Below are 24,320 nucleotides of genomic sequence, written 5' to 3' on the forward strand. Positions count from 1 at the left end.
GGCACCATTCGAGGCTTTATATGGAAGAAGATGTCGTTCGCTTATTGTATGGCACGAGATCGGTCATTCGCAACTAACTGGACCGAGCTATTACAAGAAACGACTGACAAAATCCTCCAAATTCGCGACAACTTGTCGAAAGCCCGGGATAGACAGAAAAGTTACGCCGATAGGAGACGCAAACCCCTTGAATTTGACGTTGGCGACTACGTACTCCTAAAGGTATCACCTTGGAAGGGTGTGGTCAGATTCGGCAAGAAAGGGAAACTAGCGCCTCGATATGTTGGACCTTTTAAGATTCTGGAAAGGATCAGAAAAGTCGCCTACAGACTCGAACTACCGGAGGAACTTAGTAACGTCCACCCAACTTTCCATGTGTCGAACCTCCGAAAGTGTCTAGCTAATCATGATCTGATTGTACCGCTCGACGACATTCAAGTAAACGAATCCTACACTTCGTGGAAAAGCCTGTCGAAATCATGGATCGCCAAACCAAGCAACTCAGACGCTCGCGCATCCCTATCGTGAAAGTCCGATGGGAAGGCAAACGAGGCGTAGAGTTCACTTGGGAACTCGAAAGCAACATGAAGGCTAAGTACCCGCAGCTGATTGAATGAAGATCTGAAACGAGAATTGATAAAATCATTCACGGCGATGTGCAGCTTCGAGCCTACTTTCGGGACGAAATTCCCTAAACAAGGGGAGGCTGTAACACCTCGTGTTTTCGAATGTCAAAGTCAAAGTCAAAGTCAAAGTCAAAGTCAACTTTGACTTCTTTGACTGTAATTAGTTTAATTTATTTTTATTTGTATTATGTGGATTAAGTGTTGTTAATCAAGAATCAGGCTAATCGAATGTTTTATCAACGCGAACCAATTTACGACTGTGAATAGTAGGAAGTAACAATGCGATAAAGTTAACTAATCAGTAATCAAACCGATCTAACCATCATCGAACTCGAATCTCGAATTACACGAACTTTGGTTGTTGTTATACGTGTGTGTGTGCCTTATGTGTTACCTGTGCGTGTTTACTTTATGTTTTGTGTGGTGATCAATCAAATCAATCGAAACTCGAATCGAAACTCGAAACTCAAATCGAATACAATCGAAATCGAATTATGACGAATAGTAACGTAAGGACAGTGTGAAATATAGATGATTGTATGTTAGATATAGTGATTGGGACTGAAAGTAATTTGAATGGGAAACTCTATCGTACTCGTATCGTCATCAATCGAAATCGAAATATCAGAAATCGTCGCATCGAACACTCGAACCAGGCTATTGATCGATCAGGCTGCCAGCCGATCGAACAGCCCAGCCGATCGGACGGACTGTCCGATCGAGCAGGCTGTCCGATCGGGATGCCTGGCCGATCGGCCAGCCCTTTCCTCTTTTGGAGCCTATAAATAGGGCTGTCATTGTCATTCTTTCCACTTTTGGAAACTCTCTAACCGACCAGCTCGTGCTCCCCTTCTTTTCTCAGATTTCTTCCGATTTCGGTAAGTTTTCATCCTAAATCTTGTACTTTCTTGATCAATGCACACTCATACACCTTTCTATCTTTCAAATCTTGATTTCTAACCATGAAATCATCAAGATCTAAGCATTCTAGGATGATGTCATCATGGTGTTCTTCAAGAACATCATGCTTTGGCCTCATTCCACTATGAATAGCTTGGATCTAACCGATTTCCACATAAATAAGCTAAGATCTATCACAGATCTAAACATTTACATGATGTAAAGGATTGAAAGAAGGAATTCCAACTTTCTTTCAACTCTTTTACACTAAATTCCTTCAAACTGGTAGAAACGGAGCTTGAGTCAACTCACCGATCATTCTAATGGGTGAGTGGTTCAAGATTCAGATTCTATCTACAAGGTTCACCGATTTCGGGTAAACGTTGAGCTAACCGTTCCGAACAGTTCACTTGCCGGACTTGGGTGATTCCTGTCCGAGCAGGGGAAGCAAGTAAGGACGAAAGCTCCATGGTTCAGCTCGTTGTCAAACTACCTCAATATAACGTCAAATAATCAGAACTGCCAAGTATTAGACGAATAGGCTGACCAAGTCAGAATGCTGACCGATCGGACAGGCTGTTCGAACGAACAGCCTAACCAATCGGACATGTCAGCCGATCGACCAGGTCAGCCGATCGGCTAGCATATGGCCCCACACTTTGCATATTCAGGAAGTATAACATTGAACGAGCTGTTTGGTGAACATTACTCATCGGATCGTGAGATACTATGCTTCAACCCTCAATCGATTTACAACTCGTAGTAGCACAGAGTGCCACCCGATCGAACATGTTGTTCGATCGATCAGGTGACATCCAGCTGAGGACTCACTATCGAAGTGTCTAACCGATCGGTTAAGCCGGCCGATCGAACAGACCGTTCGATCGATCGACCTGAAAGGTAAGAACACTTCAGTGTTCTCAAATACTATAACGAAAACTTCAAAAGGTCAAACCATCATACACAAACACATCCTACTCAAAGGAAGAAACAATCCACTCGAACAGTCCAGCCGATCGAGCCTACCGGCCGATCGAACAGACTGTCCGAACGGGCTGTCTAACCGAACGAACAACCCATCCGATCGAACCTGCTGTTCGATCGAACAGGCTGTTCGACCCTTCACCATCTGTTTCCATTCTACGTGTTACTCATCGTTATGCTATCGAACTATTCAGGCTAACCCTACTCTCAAGCGCTCCCTTCAATCCATCAATCAATCGCTGTGAGTATACTCGATCCCTTTTTGCTTTTAGCACTTTTGGGTGTTACATACGTTACTTATATCAAAACACAATCGATTACACTACTCAATTATTTGAACGCCAACTGATTGCATGTATTACGTGACTAAATGAATGCTTGTTGTTATGTTTACACGTGGAATGTTGTCTACCTGCCTTAACGATGTAGTACTATAGTTTGGACTCAGCACCCGTTCACACGGGGGTTGTTAAGGACAATTACTTGCATGGATTACGTTGGTAATCATGTATTGCGAACTGTCTCGGACTGTCAACCCGCAGTCATTGGTATCGATAGATCCATGTCGATAATTAACATGCTTCGTTTTCCTCTGTGTACGTGCTGGTTATGCGTAAATTATTCGAACTCTATTATTCTATTATAAAACTTGTATGCTCACCTTTACATTATATGTATTGACTTTATTTTAACGTATGTGACAGGTGTTTAAGATGTTTGCTTGCTAGGAAAGCGAGGCTAGAATAAAGCTCTAGGGGCCCCCAACAAATAGTTGTCTGTCAGGAACAAGCGTCTAGATTGTCCGACCGGGTCTTTAGGAGCATTTGAACACTATATATTCGTTCTATTTAAATCTGAGTTGTCGAAACAGAATATTTGACTGGTTGTTATCTGTAATAATTTGTTTTATTATTTGGGACACGGTATGGGACATGTTATTTAAACTAAATAGTGATGATAGTTGTTATGGAAACTTCTGGACAATCTGTTTCGCTCAGTGCCATGCCCCGATGATTCCGCCATCGGCTGGGGTGTGACATTTTCGGTCAATAGTGTTATATATGTACGTTTCGTATAGGATTTTGTAGGTGTATACGTTTTCGACCATCCGGTTTTATAAGAAAAATTAGGCATATACGTTTTCGACCCCTGGTTTTAATTTTTTTATTTATATAGCCCAAATAAAATATTTAATTAGCCCAAATCATTATATTTGGTAGAATACTAGAATGTATATTATATAACTCAAATCAAATCATTATATAGCCCAACTTAAAAGCCCACCCTATAAAAAAACCCAAATTCGTATACTTTGGGACATCGACAAGAAGAACAGAAGCCACAGGCCAGAACTGCAGAAAGGGGGGAAACGCAGGTTCCATAGATGTTCAACTTCAACTTCTTGTTCGAGAACAGAAGCCAAAACGTTGCTCGTTGTTGTGGTCTTTTACTCTTGTTCGACTTCTTCAATCCTCATAAGGTTAATATGTGTTTTTTTTTATCTTTAGGTTTAATTTAGGGCTGCAATTTATGTGATTTAGGTTGAAATTAGGGCTGAAATTGGTCTGAATTTTTGCCCTAAACTTGTTGAATCTTTCTGTAACTATGTCTAATTTTATTTGTTTAATCTTATTGTGATTTGATTTAGATAGAAATTAGAGTTTGAAATTTAGGGTGATTTGTTAACTTGTTTTGTTATTAGATTATGCTATGTGGAAGAATAAAATGATTACTTTTTTTTTCAAAAGAAAGAATGAAGAACAAGTAGAGGGAATTGTTGATGGACACAATGAGATTAACTTCTTTTTCCCGCTAAACGACTCGGAATGATATTTCCGGTTAATATAAGGGAGCAAGTAAGACTAGCTTATATATCATTAGAAATGTATCAAATAAAGCTTGATGAGTATAAGCCTAGAGGTCCAAAGAACAATCTTCGTAGATTTAAATATGCTTGGTTTGATATGTTCCCTAATTAGTTAGAGTATTCTCTAACGAAACACAAGGCTTATTGTTTCCTTTGTTATTTATAGGAAAAACGTTACAAGTTTCCTTTATCTTAATCACTTATCAGGCGGTGTCCTTTTTAACGAATTTTGACAAGTTTTGCCCTTTACAAGTAATTTTGTTGCACGTTTTATTCTTTAGGCTTAACTCAGTTAGATTTTCTTGTTAAATCTTGTCATCCAAGGGTATCTTAGTCTTTTTACTCATTTATTTCAAGAGTCAAACCTAAAATATTTTGACTTATTCTTTCAAATAATATTAAATAAATGGGTAAAAAGACTAAAATACACTTGGGTGACAAGATTTAACAAGAAATTCTAACTGAGTTAAGCCTAAAGGACAAAACGTGTAACAAAATTCCTTGTAAATGGCAAAACTTGTCAAAATTCGTTAAAAAGGACACCGCCTGATAAGTGGTATTAAGATAAAGGACAAAACTAGTATTTTTTCCTTATTTATATACTGATAAACCAAGTGAGAGCCACGGTCATAATGTGTTTAATGTTTTAAAAGACGGGCAGAACTATAACTCTTCATCCAAGATAACCGGGTACCCAACTCCCTCACTCCTTTTTAATGTTTTGGTGTCTTTGTTCGTTTGTTTGTTAAACAATGTTTACGTTTTAATGTTTGAGAATGTTTTTTATTTGATATTAATGTTTGACCTGACCCGACTCGAATCGAATCATCGACGTCCGACCCGAACATACACCTCGAAATTATGCGATAGAAATTTTTTTTTAGATCCGTTACCTTCTGACCCCCTGAACTTTTTTTTCAAGCTTCGCCACTGCACCACGCTGACCCACCAACGAGGGGCGTTATCAACCCACACACTGCTGGAAGTTGGTTGTTTTTTTAGAAAGGATCCGTCGGGGACGGTTTAGACACAAATGATTAAAAAACTTCTTTTTAAGTTTAAAAAAATTTATATATACTCGTCCAAACCATTTCTCAAAACCCTATCACAAAACCATTCAAACTATCTCTCAAACTTCTACCACAAACAAATTTTTCTGTTCTAAAATATGAATTTGCTGCCACACTCTCCTTTGGATTCAAACATGGAAAACAAATTGATTATTGTTGCGATTCAAGCGGGTGTATAACTTTTGATCGACCATGGCGAAACATCACAACCATTCACACGACGATCTCCATTTGAACGCGATTTTAAGGCCGCTCATAACCGTCTCGCAAATAAATGTTTTTCAGAAGATCCTTTTTGATGATAATACTTTCTGGTTTTGTTTTCGCATGATTCGCTGACTATTCTTATGAAAATTTGGTGATATAGAACGCGCTTATCCCCTTTTCCAACAAAGGGAAGATGCACGACGTAAACTAGGTTCCAGTCCATTGCAAAATTGCATGACAACAATCCATCAAATGGCGCACGACTCTTGGGACGAGTGTTTGAAAATGTCGGGGAAAGAGTGCCACGATTGTCTTCATAATAATTTTTATGAAGGTATTATTTTTATGGCATTTTTTATAAGGAGAATTGACCTGTAATAATTCCTCCAAGACCTTATTGGCCATTAATAATCCCACCTCAGAATATTCCCTCCACCATTCCCACCTTTTACCTATTTTTCCTACAATGGTCCCCTGTTAAAAAAACTTAATGGAGTTAAGTTTTTTTCCAAATTACAAACAAATTTTTTTGGGCTTTTGATCAGAACGATGATACGAGTCCATTGATGTAAAACTTACTTCGAAATGGTGTTCCAAGTGACTTGATTTTGGCTAATTGGAAATTTAAACAACCGAATTGAAGCGCTGTTTTCATCGTTTGGAGCACCGTTTCGAGGCAAGTTTTACATCAATGGACTCATATCGTCGTTCTAATCAAAAGCCATAAAAAATCTGTTTGTAATTTGGAAAAAGCTTAACTCCGTTAAGTTTTTTTAACGGGGGGCCATTGTAGGAAAAATAGGTGAAAGGTGGGACTGGTAAGGGGAATATTCTGAGGTGGGATTATTAATGGTCAATAAGGTCTAGGTTGGATTATTACAGGTCAATTTCCCTTTTTATAATTATTATTGTTATCATTAACTTTCCTTGGTTTTAAGTATTATTATTTTTGTAGGTGTTGTTGCGCTCTATGGCAAGAGATATATCAGAGGCAACCGACCTTTAATGATATCCTAAGGATATTCCAGGTCCATGACGAGGTAACGGATTTCACGAAATGCTTGGTAGCCTTGATTGCACGGATTGGGGTCAGGCTGCATGTCTAGCCGGTTGGCGAGGAGCACATTATCGTGGTGATCTTGACAACCCAATGTTGATGCTTGAAGTTATGGCTTCATATGATCTCTGGATTTGGCATGCTTAATTTGATATGGCAAGCACACACAATGATATTAATGTTGTTGAACAATCACCTCTATTCGACGACTTCATAAACGGAGTTGCATCAGAGACTTCGTTTTATGCTAATGAGAGGTGGATGATGAATACGGGTATTATCTTATTTATGGTATTTATCCGGAATGATCCGTGTTTGTAAAGGCATTCTCAAGTCAACTTGAGGATAAACAAATATATTTCACGAAAAAACAAGAATCCGCTAGGAAAGATATTGAAGACCTCATGTCCCCTTCTGTTTTAACTCTTAATTTTGACATAAAATACCTAACTAGCTTGCAAGTATGGCATAAACATATAAACATAAACTTGTTAAACATGTTTAACTATGAATCCAAACCCGAACCCATTTGAACTCACAAAAACCCTTAAATCTATTATTAAGTTTGTATTGTGTAAAATTTATTTTTGATATTAACTTTTTTATTTTGTGATTAGCTTTAAAAAATTAATAAAAATAAGCTGACGCATCTCAAGCCACCATTGGAAAACCGTTTTTTAAAGAGCCAAACAACAAGGTTGCGTATTTATAGACTCGACAAAATAATAAAATATCTAAATTAAATAAAATTAAAAAGAAATGTGAAAAAGAAAATAAACGAGGGGTCAGCGGAGCCATAACGAGTAGTCAGTCAAGCCAAAACGAGGAGTCAGCCAAGTCACTAGGAGGAGTCAGCCAAGCCACTTGGAGAAGTCAGCCTGACGCATCAGCCACCTTTTTGCCTTGGATGCGTCAGCCGTTGACTCAATCCACGATTCTTGACACGTGTCAGCACCACCTTAACGGACATAAGAGCTGACATATTGACGCATCCCATGCTTGAGGTGTCATTCCAAGGACGCATTGGGGTGACATTTTGATAAATCATGTTTTGTTATTTCCTCATAACTTTACGATTGGGTCACAAAAGATCTCTATGATGTGGGCCTCAATATAATGCATGGAAATTATATTAAAATAAAAGAACAAGAATTAAAACAACTTAGCAATGTGGGTTCATGGCAAAGAAAACAAAACACCTAATGTAAACGAGGAGTGCATGGAGATTGTCTTTAGCCGCTTTGACGGATATCCACGGTGATATTTCAGGTAATGGGTCGGTGCAACTTAGTCGGTGACCCGTTATACAACAGAAACCCAATCCAAGTTCCATCCAAATTATTTTTATTGATTATTATATGATCCTGATATCAGACCCATAGTAAACTTTCACCGCATACCCACTCTGATCTTACACCCAACGTCTGACATCGGGTGAAAGATCAAGGCGGGTATCCAGTGAAAGTTCACTATATTATTGTATCATATATGATATGCATGATTTGTTTTGTTGACATCAGACCACAGTAAATTTTCACCGCATACCAACCCAACAATTTCACCCAACGTCTATCATCAGGTGAAAGTGCAAGGTAGGTATTCAGTGAAAGTTCACTTTATTTTTGTATCATATATGATATATGCATGGTTTGTTTTGTTGACATTAGACCGCAAAATCCATATAATGGATATAGTGAAGAATAAATCACACAAATCGAAGCAGTGTTGAAAACGAATGAAGTTGCAAGGACGATCTTAATGAGGGTTGTGTTGAGAAGATGGTGAAGATTTGGGAAAAAACAACTAAAAGAGTGCACTATTTAGGGTTAATAAAATCAGAAAAGATGGGATGTTGACTCATAGTTTATATAGGGGTAGTAGTGGCGTTGTGATGCAGCAGAATATATATTAGAAATCCATCAAAATCGGATTCAAGTTTGAAAATCGATTCTTTTTAGTATTTGAATTTTTATATTAATTTATTTACTTTGTTTTTTTTTTTTTTTTTTTTCTGAAATTAACGGCCCACATAACATATTTATTTTAGTTTTTAATTGTTAAAGTTCAAAGTTATTGTAGGAATTATACATATATTAAATTTCAAAGTTAATGAACAGTAGATGAGGAGTTGTTTGTAATTTCATTTTATAATCGGGTTTAGCCACGCATCCAAAAACCCCCTTAAAACCCACCGCCCCTTCCTCATTCCACTGCCTGCTTCCCTCCTGTCACCAGTTCAACCGTTTTCCTCTCTCATATGAAAACCCTCTGGTTAGAATCCAGTAGCGACGCAACATGAACAGCCCAGATCAACACAGCCTTGAGAGGTTACGGTTTTGTATGGGATTACGACGGCTAGAAGTCGGTGGATTCCGACAAATTCCGGTTAGCTCCGGTGAGAACCGGGTGACCTGAACCAGGTATCAAGAATTATCATCTTTGTATTATTTTGGAAATTTTTATATGATTTGGGTTGATTTTGTTAATCTTTCTTCTCCACTTGGCCCTTATTTACGGAGAATCACCAATTCTTGATGAACATTAGGATTCAGGCACCATGCACCCTTCTTCTTCTCCAATATTCCATTATAAAACCCCTCTGTAAGTGTTCTTTTTTATTGTAATTTCGAACCCTTTTGTTTCCTCCAAATGGATAATCTTTAATTTGATGGGGCTTAGGGTTTTTGCATCTGGGTTTCGATTAGATTATGGTTATTGATATGGGATTGTTTATTTGGTCTTTCTTTATGTTTTTGCATCTGGGTAAGTTCATATGTGACGTGTTATCCACATTTACTGATCAATGTAAAATGTACCCTGTTATGTGGCATAGCTGAGGAGGAGGCAGATCATCGTTTAGTTGCGTGCTCTTTTGCTCGGTCCGTTTGGTGAAGCGTTTTGGTTTGGGTTTAGCTTCCAATCCCTAGGGCCTTCGAATCAGATTCTACAGCATATGCAGAACTATGGCAGCGATGGCTTAAGAAAAAAAGGAGTGCAGTCTATTGCTTTTCTCACGCTATGGAAAATTTGGACGTGCCGTACCGAATTTTTTTTAACAATAGATGCACCATTCTGAGAAACGTCGTGGAAGATATAAAAGACAATAGCTTCTGGTGGGTGAAGAAGAGATCAAAAATGGCTGGGCTGAATAAAGAGAACTGGAGCAAATTCGAGTTGGATAATGTACTGTACTAAGTTTTGGTTTCGTTTATTTCTCCGTTGCTTCTGTTTTCCTTTAGCAGCTTGCTAAGGTTTTTTTGTTGTGGTTTTAATTAAAGTTCCTCTTTTGCCGGCCAAAAAAAAAAACGCCTTTTAAGTTTCCTTATTAAATCTCACTGACATTAGTTAGATGTATGTCACTGGATATGACATTTCAAATTTAGAAATTAGAATTTGTGGTTTTTATTTTGAGTGTTCTTTATTGTTACTTTCTTTTGAGGAATTTGTGGTTTTTATTTTGAGTGTTCTTTATTGTTACTTTCTTTTGAGTGCAGGTGTGCAAGTATATCATACATGTATGTTCCTTTAAACTCCAGCTCTATCGGTTTTCTATGCCAAGTTCCAAAATCCTAGGTCTCGGAAACGATGACAAGTTTTGGCGATGGATGTTCAGACTTCATAAGTAGGTGTGATTCATGAGGTTAAAGGCGATGGCAGCAGAGCCAACTCCTGCGGCGCGATTAAGATTTTGCCGCGAACCCTAACGGCGATGGTGGTTGCGTTTACACAAGCTTGAACGGTGGCGGCGACCACCACAGCGGTTGGATCCAAAACTCGCTGAATAAAGCTGGTCCAATGAGAATTTCGGCAGCGTGGTTATGCATGCAAGCCCGTTCTAACATGGATCAAAATATATTTTGTTTGAGGGCTTGAGGTAGTTTTAATGCAGCCTGGTTATTTCTCCCAAGGTTAGGATATTTTTAAAACAATTACTTTATTTGTTTAATGATGTTGTTCACTGTTAATTTAATTAATTGACCCCTATCTTTGAAATTTGTAATGGTTGTAATGGCTGGATTTTTGTTTCTACAACATTATGAATGGATGGTTTTAGGCATTTTCTTTAATGTTGCACGGCTGCTTCAACTGATTGAATTGTCCTGCTGTAACAAATAACTTAATTAATTGTCCTCTATGTTTAAATTTTGTAATGGTTGTAATGGGTGGATTTTTGTTTATAAACATTATGAAAGGATGCTTTCAGGCATTTCGCTACTGCCGCACGGTTGTTTAAATTGATTGAATTCTTCTTCTCTTCGCAGGACTAGCTGAAAAGACTAATGATAATTATGACAACGATAAATCCGTACCAGTTAAAAATATTTACTAGAACAGCCCCGTTTTTTCAGGGTATTTGCAAAAAAAAAAAGAACATTTTTTTGGAGTTTTCAAGTGCCTATACCGCCACGAATGAGCCAAACCAAATCAAACTCCCGCAAACTCCAGGCGCAGCGCGCCGGATTGATACCACTAGTTACAATAATATTCGGTTTCTGGATCCGGTTGATTCAGTCCGACTGATCCAGCAAATGAATCAATAGAGCCAACGGTTAGACTACCTATTCAAATTTCAAAACATTAATTGTTCTTCTATATTTTCATAAAATACTAGGGAGGAAGCCCGTCCGATGCACGGCATGCATAATAGCTATTGTTTGTTCGTGGTAAGACGTCTGATACGGCCGGTGCATAACATGTAAGACAATATGCCTACAAAGGGGCGTGCTTAAACTTTATTAAACCATGGACCATAAGTTGTTTCCTTGGCAAAACTTGCCGGCCAAAAAGAAGTGAAAAAAGATGTCTTCCAAGTAAAAAAAACATGAAACAGAAAAAAGAAAAACGCATAAACTCTCGCACGCCTTCCTATCTTATTGGATAACACATAGACCAAACTTTAGCTAACGCATGCCACCGTCATCCCAATCCCATCACTAGCCAACTGACTGCAGTGAAATAACGAAAAGAAAACTATTAAAAATGGTATGCTATGTTTACGTATATATGCATGGAAAAGTAGTACATGTTTTCATTACTAACACTAAGTGCAGACGGTATAACTTTAATGTGGGTCACTGTCAACTGTTTCTTCTGAATCCGAATCTGCATAAGCAGGCCTGGGAAGGAAAAGCACGGAATATTTATGTAGACGGTTATCCAAAAATAAATATGCACAATTACATTGTTTATGGAAATCAATCAATTACACTTGAAAGTTTTTTTGTTGCCTTTCCATTTATAACGACACCAAGTTTATTTTTTTCAAAAGCCAACTTATCCCCTTATATGTCTTTACACATTCGAAGTGATGCGTTACCAAGTTTTTTTATTCCTATTTTTTTAATGTAGAACAATGCACTTTATATTTACGAACTCAAGTTTCCGACTGTTGTAGCCTCCTAATTTTAAAATAGAGTAAACATATACCAGGTATGTAAATAACATTTCAGATCGAGTAGAAAGGTAAATAGCACATCTTTAATTAAAATGGTTTATTAAACAGGGCACGAATAAAGTGTAAGCCGATATATACCTTACGATCGCTTCAACGCGCTTAACTGGTGTCGGTATGGGTAGCACCCCCTTGTCTTTAGCGGGGATCGATGGAGGTGTGGAAGAACCAAAGGGCTTACAACCATCCCCATCTAGCAGGACATTCTTGCAGTTGAAGGATTCAAAATGGCCATGATCATAATACGTACACGAATCAAGTTGGAGGGTCTGAGTGCTGCCCATAAGAGAGTGCAAACAATTCGACAGTGTTGAAATGCTTCCATCAACGTTCCTTACCATCACCAGAGTGAACTTATCCTGTATGTCAGTGGAATAAAGGCTGTAGACGCGTGACAGGTCAGACTCTGCTGTGAGTATACTATGAGCAGTGGTCTTTGTCAAGCGTTGGGCGGTGTCTTCAAAGAAGAAAACGACAGCTTCGGCTGTTGAGTCAAACACCTAGAGTTCTAGCCTGAAACTGTGCAAGGTTTGTAATTTATTTTCAGTTATAAGCCTGCATGAGAATGGCTACAAATTAATACAACTAAACATTTTTAGAAACAAACCTTGCTCTCGGGAAGACAACAGGGTTTTCGCACCCATCACACCACATATCGTTGTCTTCATGCCCCACACCTTTCATGCAATTCCCACCGCCACATGTCAGCCTGAACCACTCTTAGCTATTGCGTATGCGTTTGACTTTAACACGACAGGTAAATTCAGCACTCTGCATATATTACCAGCATAACTATAAACTTTAACCATTTGATTCAAAAATGATAACCAATATTGTGCTTATCCAAAATGACATATCCTAAGTGTATAGTACGTTCTAATGCAAACCTGATTTGACCTTAACCAAAATGACCAACGTTTACATATGCTTGGTTCGCCACGAACTACGTACACTCTTTATCCACCCAATATTTAAATTACATTTTATGTTTTCAATAAATATTTATAAACGTGAATTGGGTATTAAAAAAAACATTACTTTTTTTTTCAGTATTAAAAATGTGAATTCGTTATTAAAAAATATTTATAACTGTTAAAAAATATTTATAAATATCTATAAATGTGAATTCCGTATTAAAAAATAGATTTCGGTATTAAAAAAAACTTTATTTTTTTCAACCGCTTTAATATAGTCCTCCTATGTGATGTGGATACAATCAACAATCGTGTGGGGTCAGCTTGGTCGTCACAAAGTATACGAATTTGGATTTGGTTATTGCCTGTCAAACTCGTAAACTGACTGTTAGGTTTTAACATATGAATGTAAGTCCAAATAGATGTTTGATTTAATGTATTAAAAAATAAGGTTGTGCCTTCATATAACAATCAACTCATACATGCATATGAAAATTGTATGATCATATGTAATAACAATCAACCTGTCATGAAGTCATTTCTTGATTTATAATATTACCATAAAAGGATGAATGTATATATATACTGAACATATGGTTCTTTTTGAGTCTTAACTAATAAAAAACATTCATATTTATTTAGTGGCAATCTTGCTGTCTAACCCAAAATGTATGATAGAAAATCTAGCACCAAGATCCCACTAAATGCGTTTTTGGTTATTGGGTTACCTTTGTAAATAATCCTTCAAGTATCATTTTAACATAATTAAATTAATTAACTTAAGATCAAAATAAAAAATATATAAACTCATTTGGGTAATCATATTATAATTATCCATAATTAAATATTTAGTTAAGTTAATATTAAATTTAAAAGTATATATTTCTTTAACATTATAATTTTATAAAAGAGACGGTCGAGATAACAAATTACGGAGGCTGGAATCGTGTCATGCGTCCTCCATAATATTATGTGTAGAGATAGAGATATATTGTCCTTTACTCTTCGATTCGATAAAGATACATAATCTAAAATGAATATTCTATATATACAACGTAGTTTGTAGGGGGCATACCATGTGATGCTTGTTTCTTCTACCGTGGGTCAAGATGGCTTCTAGTGTGGTCCATTTTTATGAATACCCAGCAACAGAATCATTCCTTGCCATGGCCACACGTGTAGACAGAGCGGTTATAGGTTGTTGGAGAGAAGGCGGGTATGGGCTGCAATATCGGCAAAGATTTATAAAGCCATTTAGATGGTCTTTTGGAATGGACAACATTAATTAACACAAAATTAAATGATGATTGTTATGGGAAAATGATAAGTTACTTACTTTTATTAGAGTGAAACCGAGAATTTAGGGGTTTGCATACAAAGGGACATAACAATTATAGCCACATTAATATAATAAAGTAGAATTAAAAACATCATTAAAGCTGTATTTGTGAAGGTAAATATGTAGTTAGAGTTTGGAATCAATGTCCTTTAATTGATGTATGGTTAGAATATAATTTAATGTCATGTTATATTAGAAACCATACATACTGTAAGGAACATGTATAACAATATATTACTAAGTAACATTAACTATTGAGTATTTTTAAAATATGGTTAAGAACACATAGTAAATTAGGTGACATATACAATTATTATGATTGTCTCTTATGTTATAATTATTAACAGTATTATTATTGTTATTAGATGACATGGATAAGTCAAAAGGCAAAATGTAAACCTATGTGTTATTTGAGTAAATGTTTATCAATGATTCATATGATAGTAAGATGGTGTAACCTAAGCGAAGCCCCTCTATCATGATACTTAAGATGCTTAGATGGTTATGAATAATTCACAAGACGATATATATGATAATATAACCTTTATGTAGACGCATTCTCTCATGTTATTCCTTTTTACTTAAAAATTTTGCAACTATTAAACATTATGATGCATTTTTGAAATAAAAAATATTAGAGTATTATGAAGGTTATGTTCGTACAAAAATCGGGGGGGGGGGGTTGCTTCTTGTCATACAATAACAAAAAAATGATTTTGACCATTTTGTCCTTACTACTTTCTCATGTTGTAAGACCTAAACGTGCAAAAAACTAATAGAACTGGGACACAAAGCAACTCCACTTTTGGTGAACTCCAACTTGGCCCATTTGTAAGTTATTTATTTGGATATACTCAATTTGAGATAAAATATAAATTAAAATCAGCCTATGACACAAAATTGCAAAATGCAAGTTTAATAGTACACCTAGTGTTATATTTCGAAAAAAAGCATTGTGGAGTAAAAATTGAGCTGCTCGTGATACTTTATTGGTGATTGCTTTTATTTAGATAAAGAGGATGTATGCAATATGTTAATAACACCTATCAAACATTACCACTGAGTTATTTATACCCATTTTTATATAATTTATAATTTAAAGATGCTATTGGTATCACACTATCAGTAAACACATAATCTTATATAAGCAATGGTTTTTATGTCACACCCCGACCACGTGGAACAACAAAACGTGGCGGAAATGCCGGGGAGTGTTGTAACAGAATCATTGTTTCATAACACATGGAAATTTAAATATTGTTTTATTGATTAAATGAACTCATTGTTCTATTTCAATCACATAAGTACAACTATGATCTTCCAAGTTTTAAAGTTGCTAAGGCACGAATCCATCCTAAATGTAGCATGTATCAACAATCATCTCAAGACAACACCTGAAACATGTGTAAAAATAGCTACGTCAGCATAAAAATGCCTGTGAGATACATAGGTTTTGTGAAAAATAGGATTCATGACTTATAAGCTTAAGAAAATGTTTAGTCATGAACCTTGTATATTTGCTTTGTCTTGTAAATCATTTGAAAAACGATAAGATCAGATGATATGTATAAATAAGAGAATAATGTATGGTTAAATGAATAACCATGTAAAATGAGTTTATATAAGTTAAGTTGTTTGAAAGACAATGTTTTGATAAAACGTTTATGGTATATATAAAATATACTTTGGTTTTACGAAAGTTGAATAAGTAATATATTAAAATATATTTCAGTTCCAATATTGTTAACCCAAGTGTACTAAATAACGCCACGGTATGTAATGCAATGAAAACACTTATATATAAGAAGTACCAGCGGCGTATCTACCATGTTTTCATCACATTACACTCGTTCCGTTATCTAAACACAAATCAAAACCAAATCGTTTGATAGATAGTATATTAAATATACTTTAGTTGTTCAAAATAATAGTTTTCAGTAGTATATTACAAGTATACCTTGGATTTATAAATAACACATTAAACTATGTTTTAGTTTTGTAAGTAACATATCAGAATATGCTTTGGATGTGATAAATAATATGTTAAACTATGTCTTGGTTTATAAATAACATATCAAAATATGCTTTGGATGATTACAAAATATATGTTGGTTCTGTACAATACCACACATGAGAGTATATCAAACTGTACTTTTGGGAGTATATCAAAATATACTTTAAAGGTGCGATTTAAGAATTCATTCAGACCTAATGCATCAAACTACACCTTTGAGACTATAAGGATACCACAAAGGAAATCCCTATTTGGATGGAGAAACAAATTGGTTTCAGACATTCCATGACAACAGGAATGGGGTGTCTAGTCCTATAGCGCTATATCATACTACCAATCGGTCTGGTGAACAAAATAAGTACTATTCCAACAATTACTTTTGTAATCTTTGAGAAATCAGTGTTTAAACCATAGATAATCAATCATTTTGTTAAAAGATATGTATAATCAATTATACTTTGAAATCATGAAAATAACAGATAGGTACACATGCTTCACCCCAAAACAGTTGAAAAACATTAGAAGAGGGGAACTATGTACTCACCTGAGATTGCTTTGGAGTTCTTGTAAAATAACCAGATAATGCTAAAGATCACGGGATATCAAACGGCACCTAATAGGTAGCTATGTTAATATACCGGACCAAAATGGAAGGATCGGATAGTACGCGGGTTCGTAAACCAAACGAGTATGGAGACTCGTGTAATATGGTTTAACAAAGCCTACATACTAAAATGAAACTTAACCTAAGTGCTTACGGTCCATCACGACCCGTTTAGGTAGCTTATGCTACCCTAACGCGTCGTTCGCGTAGAACGCGTTCGGAACGCCTAACATCGCGACTACAAGGTATAACCTCGGAAGGTTATAGCTATGGTCACCTAATGTGTTTGGTCGGATCCTAATGATCGACCAAATGGGTCGGGTTCGAAAGTATGAGCGATGGTTTAGATCACTTACCTTACGACCCTATATAAGCACTAAACTAAAAGTGACGAGCTAAGCATGTTAGAACATGCTTAACTAAGTTTAGAAAACAGGTTTGGCATCAAAACAAACGGCTTTGATGCTCACGAGTAGTTTGGTTACAAAATACGCAAGAATGCGCATTTTGGCCGAAACTACGACTCGTCACTGAGCCTAGATAACGTGGTGACCAGTAGGTATAGTCACTACGGACTATAACCATCGTGATCACGCTCACGTTATGAAGTTCCATGAACTTCGCATCGACCATAAGCTGGTCAATGCAGAAAGTCAACAAAACGTTGATTTTCGGACTCGAAAAGCGATAAAACAACGAAAGAATACTTACGGAGGGTCCCCGAATGCTAATCTAGATCAGAGAAACTCAGGTATGAAGCAATACTTCAACTTAGAGCTTTTAGATCTGATTCTTGTGATTTTTACAAAAAAAGGGGGGGGGGTATTTATAGGAAAAGTGGAACCGTTAGGATCGTTTATCGAATATCGTGCCGCGATCTCGTGCGTACACTTGTCAAAAATGTGGTGGTTACTGAAAATGGCCTTTGGCCTTTGATTGGGTGAAAGGGCATTGCCCCTTGATCGAACGAAAGGCCAACTGCATTGATTAGAAACATTGAATCTGGTCTGACAGTCTGACGCGGCCCGCCTCAACATTTAGGCAAAACTCACGCGGGCCGCCTGAAGCTTCTGATCTGCACATACTTTCAAAATTGGCAGTTTTGGTCCCTGTTGCGTATTTAAGCCATTTCCGACACTTCTAAGGCCCGTAAAGCCAACTTTAAGGCCCTAAAATGATGCCTAAATATTGTGGACATGAAACATGCTCAAAAATGTTCCGGATGTTGGTTCGTTTGGTCGTACGTACGCGATGTTCGCTTAATTACGACGGAATGCGCATAAGCGCGAAAAACGATCCAAATGACGCGATGAATGGATTTTTCTCATGCCAAACACTAAGGCATAATATGAGGATGCTTACATAAATTTTTGGATGTCCGGATGTATTCAGAACGTAAGTTATGCGCGAAAGTGCAAACTTGTGCACTTTTTGACACTTTTAGTCCCTGAATGATCCAAAAGTTTATTTTAGCATACCAAACACCTCAAAGCCTATTTCTAAGCCATGTAAAGGATATTTATGGTATGTTTAACTTATGGATATGTTCCGGAATGTTCGTTACAGTTCAAATTGGCATACTTTCGCAGTTTGTCAAGTTTAGTCCCTGTAAGCGAATTAACTTGTTTTTGCCATACCAAAGCCTTCAAAACTTATTTCTAAGTTATGTAAAAGTTATTTAAGGTATGTTAAGCCTATGTTACTATTCCGGAGTATTCGTTGGATTAAACTGGTTATTTTTACGCATCAGAGCGCGTATAACCCTCCAGAGAGCGATTTAAAGCTTAAAATCGAACAAGAGTTGATGTGTGCAAACGATACACATATTTTTATGAATCCCAAGTATGAGATACAATATTTCATTGTTTTGGAATCTGTTTGATGGTTGCAGTGACACAGGTGTCACAGTCTCCCCTACTTTATGAAATTTCGTCCCGAAATTTAATTCTAGAGGAAACTTGTGAAGACAGCTGTGACGGTTTTGCCTTCTAATAGATCCCTTGAACCCTTAAGTAAAACTCGGGGCCATGTTAGGACTCTTAGCGAATTTGTTAACCCTCAAGCGAATTCCTAGTAATAATAAAACATGGAATTTTGAGCTACGAACAGAAGAATGTTTCTTATGAAGACTTATCATAGGAAACTTGGTGTGTGATTGAGATCAGAATTGGGGGAGCGTGAGAACAAATGACATTGGTTGAGGTCTGAGACTTCTCCCGTATCATTATTCTTGTCACTAGGTCTTAACGCAAGATGAAGCTTCCTGTGGCTCCTGTGCACTGAATTCCATAATTATGTAGGCCTCCATAATTACGTAATTCCTTGCACAGTCCGCACAGTCCATTTCATAATGCGTAGGAAAAATTACTTGAATAAACATGAAGCGATTCGACTAGACCACCAAAGGATCCTTTTAATTAGATCAACGAACGATCTTTTTAACTAGATCAACACATGATCTTCTTAACTAGACCGTCGTACGATCTCTTTAAATAGACCACTTAAGGGATCATTTTTAGTTATACCATCAAATGATATTTCTAATCAGATCTTCAAAATCAATCTGTTTAAGCAGACCATTCAACAGGTCCAATTATAGAATAATACTTTATGACCAGAGGGACTTAACTACAATGTTGAAATCCATTAGGGGTTTAAGATAGTATCTTTGGATATCCTATTATGAATCTCTCGTATGAGATATGAAAGAGTCTATGAGGATTTGGATGGATCACATACAACCACAAAACATGTAAGAAAACATATAAGCACAAATTTAGTTAACTTGATTCTTTATTTTGTTATCCTTAGGTATGGATATTAAAGCACACTAGGAATCCAATCTATGGATTTCATTTGGCACTTTAATGATTTATAAAGATCTATCTATAAAGATAGAGGGTTTCTCAATAAGAGTTTAACTTTGATTCTTAAAAGAAACGAGAGTTTAAGGTTCTTGGGGAGATCACAAGTGATCCTAATATGACAGAACCATACGAGTAGTTTGTCTTTGGGTTGACATCATAAGGTTTCATCAAGCATTCATACAAACGCATAAATTTTGCAGAAATAAAAACAACAAATCTTTATTTATGTAACAACGGAATTGTCTTGAAGTGTCAAAAGATAACAACCAAGGAAACACAAAACACTAATTGTTCACTGCTGCATCATTGTTCATATTTGCCTCATTGATGTTGAACACTCGTCCACGCGCTGGAGGTATGTTAACAAGCCTTGGGCAATTGTTCCTGTAGTGGGTAAGGTTACCACAGTTATAACATGACCCTGGAGGGAACCGTGCTTGAACAGCAGCAGGGTTTGCAGCAGCTTGATTTGCATAACGACAAACATTGATCAAATGTCCCAACCGTCCACAGTGGGTACATTTGTGACACTGCTCTTGCTCTAGATGATGACGGTTGCACTTGTTGCACAAAGGTGCGGTACCAACATAGTTTTGTCTTTCACGAGGTTGTGCTGGCTGGTTTGGTGCAACTTGTTTGTCTTGAGCAGTTACAGCGTAGCTTTGAGAGGCTTTGCGCTTTTTCTTCTTGGACATCTCAGCACTTTATTCCTTTGGTTCCACATGAGCAGTCTTGTCAGATGGTTTTAAGTCGCCCTTCCGAAACAGCTTGCGCTTCCTGATATAGGATTCAGTCAAGGTTGCAGATGGCCTGACGGAGTATGGTAGGGTTGCTACCAGTGATAATGTCTTGTACCGAGTCAGGCAGGCCGTCGATGTACCTTTCGATAGCCTTGTCGAGTGGGGCGACCATAGTCATGGTTGATGGTCATTTGTTTGAACCACGAAGCAAACAAACAGCACCAAAGCTGAATCAAAGCAAATAGATCCTCATAGTGTATCGCGAAGACATGCTCGCCTATAAGTGGACACTCACCCCAAAAGTTCCCAGGTAAGAGTGACTGGTCCGATTATGTGGATTTGTACGAACACTCTAACCTTAGACAGAAATCCCAGGGTACAAGCATTCACTCTTCCAGTTTGCACGTGTTCACACTATTTAGGACCCAAAACTTTGACGGGATTTTGAAAATTCAAAGGGGTTCAAAACCTTATAACAGAGGGTTCAAAACATAGTAATCAATCATCCTAGAACAGATGATTAGTTTTTAAAGCGGTTTTGAAATTTATGTTCTTGTTGGGGTCGTCGCCTAAGGATAGGTGACAGTATTGTTTTATAACTAAACGCAAGTGAACTAGCGTTAGGGTCCTAGAAAGGTTATAGACTAGGTCAAAGCATTACTAATAACCTAATTCCCTATAACCATTGGCTCTGATACCAACTTTTCTGTCACACCCCGACCACGTGGAACAACAAAACGTGGCGGAAACGTCGGGGAGTGTTGTAACAGAATCATTGTTTCATAACACATGGAAATTTAAATATTGTTTTATTGATTAAATGAACTCATTGTTCTATTTCAATCACATAAGTACAACTATGATCTTCCAAGTTTTAAAGTTGCTAAGGCATGAATCCATCCTAAATGTAGCATGTATCAACAATCATCTCAAGACAACACCTGAAACATGTGTAAAAATAGGTACGTCAACATAAAAATGCCTGTGAGATACATAGGTTTTGTGAAAAATAGGATTCATGACTTATAAGCTTAAGAAAATGTTTAGTCATGAACCTTGTATATTTGCTTTGTCTTGTAAATCATTTAAAAAACGATAAGATCAGATGATATATATAAATAAGAGAATAATGTATGGTTAAATGAATAACCATGTAAAATGAGTTTATATAAGTTAAGTTGTTTGAAAGACAATGTTTTGATAAAACGTTTATGGTATATATAAAATATACTTTGGTTTTACGAAAGTTGAATAAGTAATATATTAAAATATATTTCAGTTCCAATATTGTTAACCCAAGTGTACTAAATAACGCCATGGTATGTAATGCAATGAAAACACTTATATATAAGAAGTACCAGCGGCGTATCTACCATGTTTTCATCACATTACACTCGTTCCGTTATCTAAACACAAATCAAAACCAAATCGTTTGATAGATAGTATATTAAATATACTTTAGTTGTTCAAAATAATAGTTTTCAGTAGTATATTACAAGTATACCTTGGATTTATAAATAACACATTAAACTATGTTTTAGTTTTGTAAGTAACATATCAGAATATGCTTTGGATGTGATAAATAATATGTTAAACTATGTCTTGGTTTGTAAATAACATATCAAAATATGCTTTGGATGATTACAAAATATATGTTGGTTCTGTACAATACCACACATGAGAGTATATCAAACTGTACTTTTGGGAGTATATCAAAATATACTTTAAAGGTGCGATTTAAGAATTCATTCAGACCTAGTGCATCAAACTACACCTTTGAGACTATAAGGATACCACAAAGGAAATCCCTATTTGGATGGAGATACAAATTGGTTTCAGACATTCCATGACAACAGGAATGGGGTGTCTAGTCCTATAGCGCTATATCATACTACCAATCGGTCTGGTGAACAAAATAAGTACTATTCCAACAATTACTTTTGTAATCTTTGAGAAATCAGTGTTTAAACCATAGATAATCAATCAGTTTGTTAAAAGATATGTATAATCAATTATACTTTGAAATCATGAAAATAATAGATAGGTACACATGCTTCACCCCAAAACAGTTGAAAAACATTAGAAGAGGGGAACTATGTACTCACCTGAGATTGCTTTGGAGTTCTTGTAAAATAACCAGATAATGCTAAAGATCACGGGATATCAAACGGCACCTAATAGGTAGCTATGTTAATATACCGGACCAAAATGGAAGGATCGGATAGTACGCGGGTTCGTAAACCAAACGAGTATGGAGACTCGTGTAATATGGTTTAACAAAGCCTACATACTAAAATGAAACTTAACCTAAGTGCTTACGGTCCATCACGACCCGTTTAGGTAGCTTATGCTACCCTAACGTGTCGTTCGCGTAGAACGCGTTCGGAACGCCTAACATCGCGACTACAAGGTATAACCTCGGAAGGTTATAGCTATGGTCACCTAATGTGTTTGGTCGGATCCTAATGATTGACCAAATGGGTCGGATTCGAAAGTATAAGCGATGGTTTAGATCGCTTACCTTACGACCCTATATAAGCACTAAACTAAAAGTGACGAGCTAAGCATGTTAGAACATGCTTAACTAAGTTTAGAAAACAGGTTTGGCATCAAAACAAACGGCTTTGATGCTCACGAGTAGTTTGGTTACAAAATACGCAAGAATGCGCATTTTGGCCGAAACTACGACTCGTCACTGAGCCTAGATAACGTGGTGACCAGTAGGTATAGTCACTACGGACTATAACCATCGTGATCACGCTCACGTTATGAAGTTCCATGAACTTCGCATCGACCATAAGCTGGTCAATGCAGAAAGTCAACAAAACGTTGACTTTCGGACTCGAAAAGCGATAAAACAACGAAAGAATACTTACGGAGGGTCCCCGAATGCTAATCTAGATCAGAGAAACTCAGGTATGAAGCAATACTTCAACTTAGAGCTTTTAGATCTGATTCTTGTGATTTTTACAAAAGGGGGGGGGTATTTATAGGAAAAGTGGAACTGTTAGGATCGTTTATCGAATATCGTGCCGCGATCTCGTGCGTACACTTGTCAAAAATGTGGTGGTTACTGAAAATGGCCTTTGGCCTTTGATTGGGTGAAAGGGCATTGCCCCTTGATCGAACGAAAGGCCAACTGCATTGATTAGAAACATTGAATCTGGTCTGACAGTCTGACGCGGCCCGCCTCAACATTTAGGCAAAACTCACGCGGGCCGCCTGAAGCTTCTGATCTGCACATACTTTCAAAATTGGCAGTTTTGGTCCCTGTTGCGTATTTAAGCCATTTCCGACACTTCTAAGGCCCGTAAAGCCAACTTTAAGGCCCTAAAATGATGCCTAAACATTGTGGACATGAAACATGCTCAAAAATGTTCCGGATGTTGGTTCGTTTGGTCGTACGAACGCGATGTTCGCTTAATTACGACGGAATGCGCATAAGCGCGAAAAATGATCCAAATGACGCGATGAATGGATTTTTCTCATGCCAAACACTAAGGCATAATATGAGGATGCTTACATAAATTTTTGGATGTCCGGATGTATTCAGAACGTAAGTTATGCGCGAAAGTGCAAACTTGTGCACTTTTTGACACTTTTAGTCCCTGAATGATCCAAAAGTTTGTTTTAGCATACCAAACACCTCAAAGCCTATTTCTAAGCCATGTAAAGGATA

General features: G+C 37.0%; 1 long non-coding RNA gene across 3 annotated transcripts; it reads left to right on the forward strand.

Annotated features, from left to right (window-relative positions):
* Positions 1-8,825: 8,825 nt before the first annotated feature.
* On the forward strand, positions 8,826-11,165 carry LOC110924086. 3 transcript variants are annotated; one of them, XR_004881943.1, is made up of 4 exons: positions 8,826-9,312; positions 9,545-9,894; positions 10,206-10,619; positions 10,974-11,165. It is a non-coding gene; the product is annotated as an uncharacterized LOC110924086 (long non-coding RNA). The 3 variants fall into 3 exon arrangements; XR_002584268.2 differs by lacking the exon at positions 10,974-11,165 and having other exon boundaries at positions 8,827-9,131; positions 9,257-9,312; positions 10,206-10,720; XR_002584267.2 differs by lacking the exon at positions 10,974-11,165 and having other exon boundaries at positions 8,828-9,312; positions 10,206-10,720.
* Positions 11,166-24,320: the final 13,155 nt, after the last annotated feature.

This window comes from Helianthus annuus, chromosome 2 (genome assembly GCF_002127325.2).
Source record: "Helianthus annuus cultivar XRQ/B chromosome 2, HanXRQr2.0-SUNRISE, whole genome shotgun sequence".
In the NCBI taxonomy this organism is placed as follows: Eukaryota; Viridiplantae; Streptophyta; class Magnoliopsida; order Asterales; family Asteraceae; genus Helianthus; species Helianthus annuus.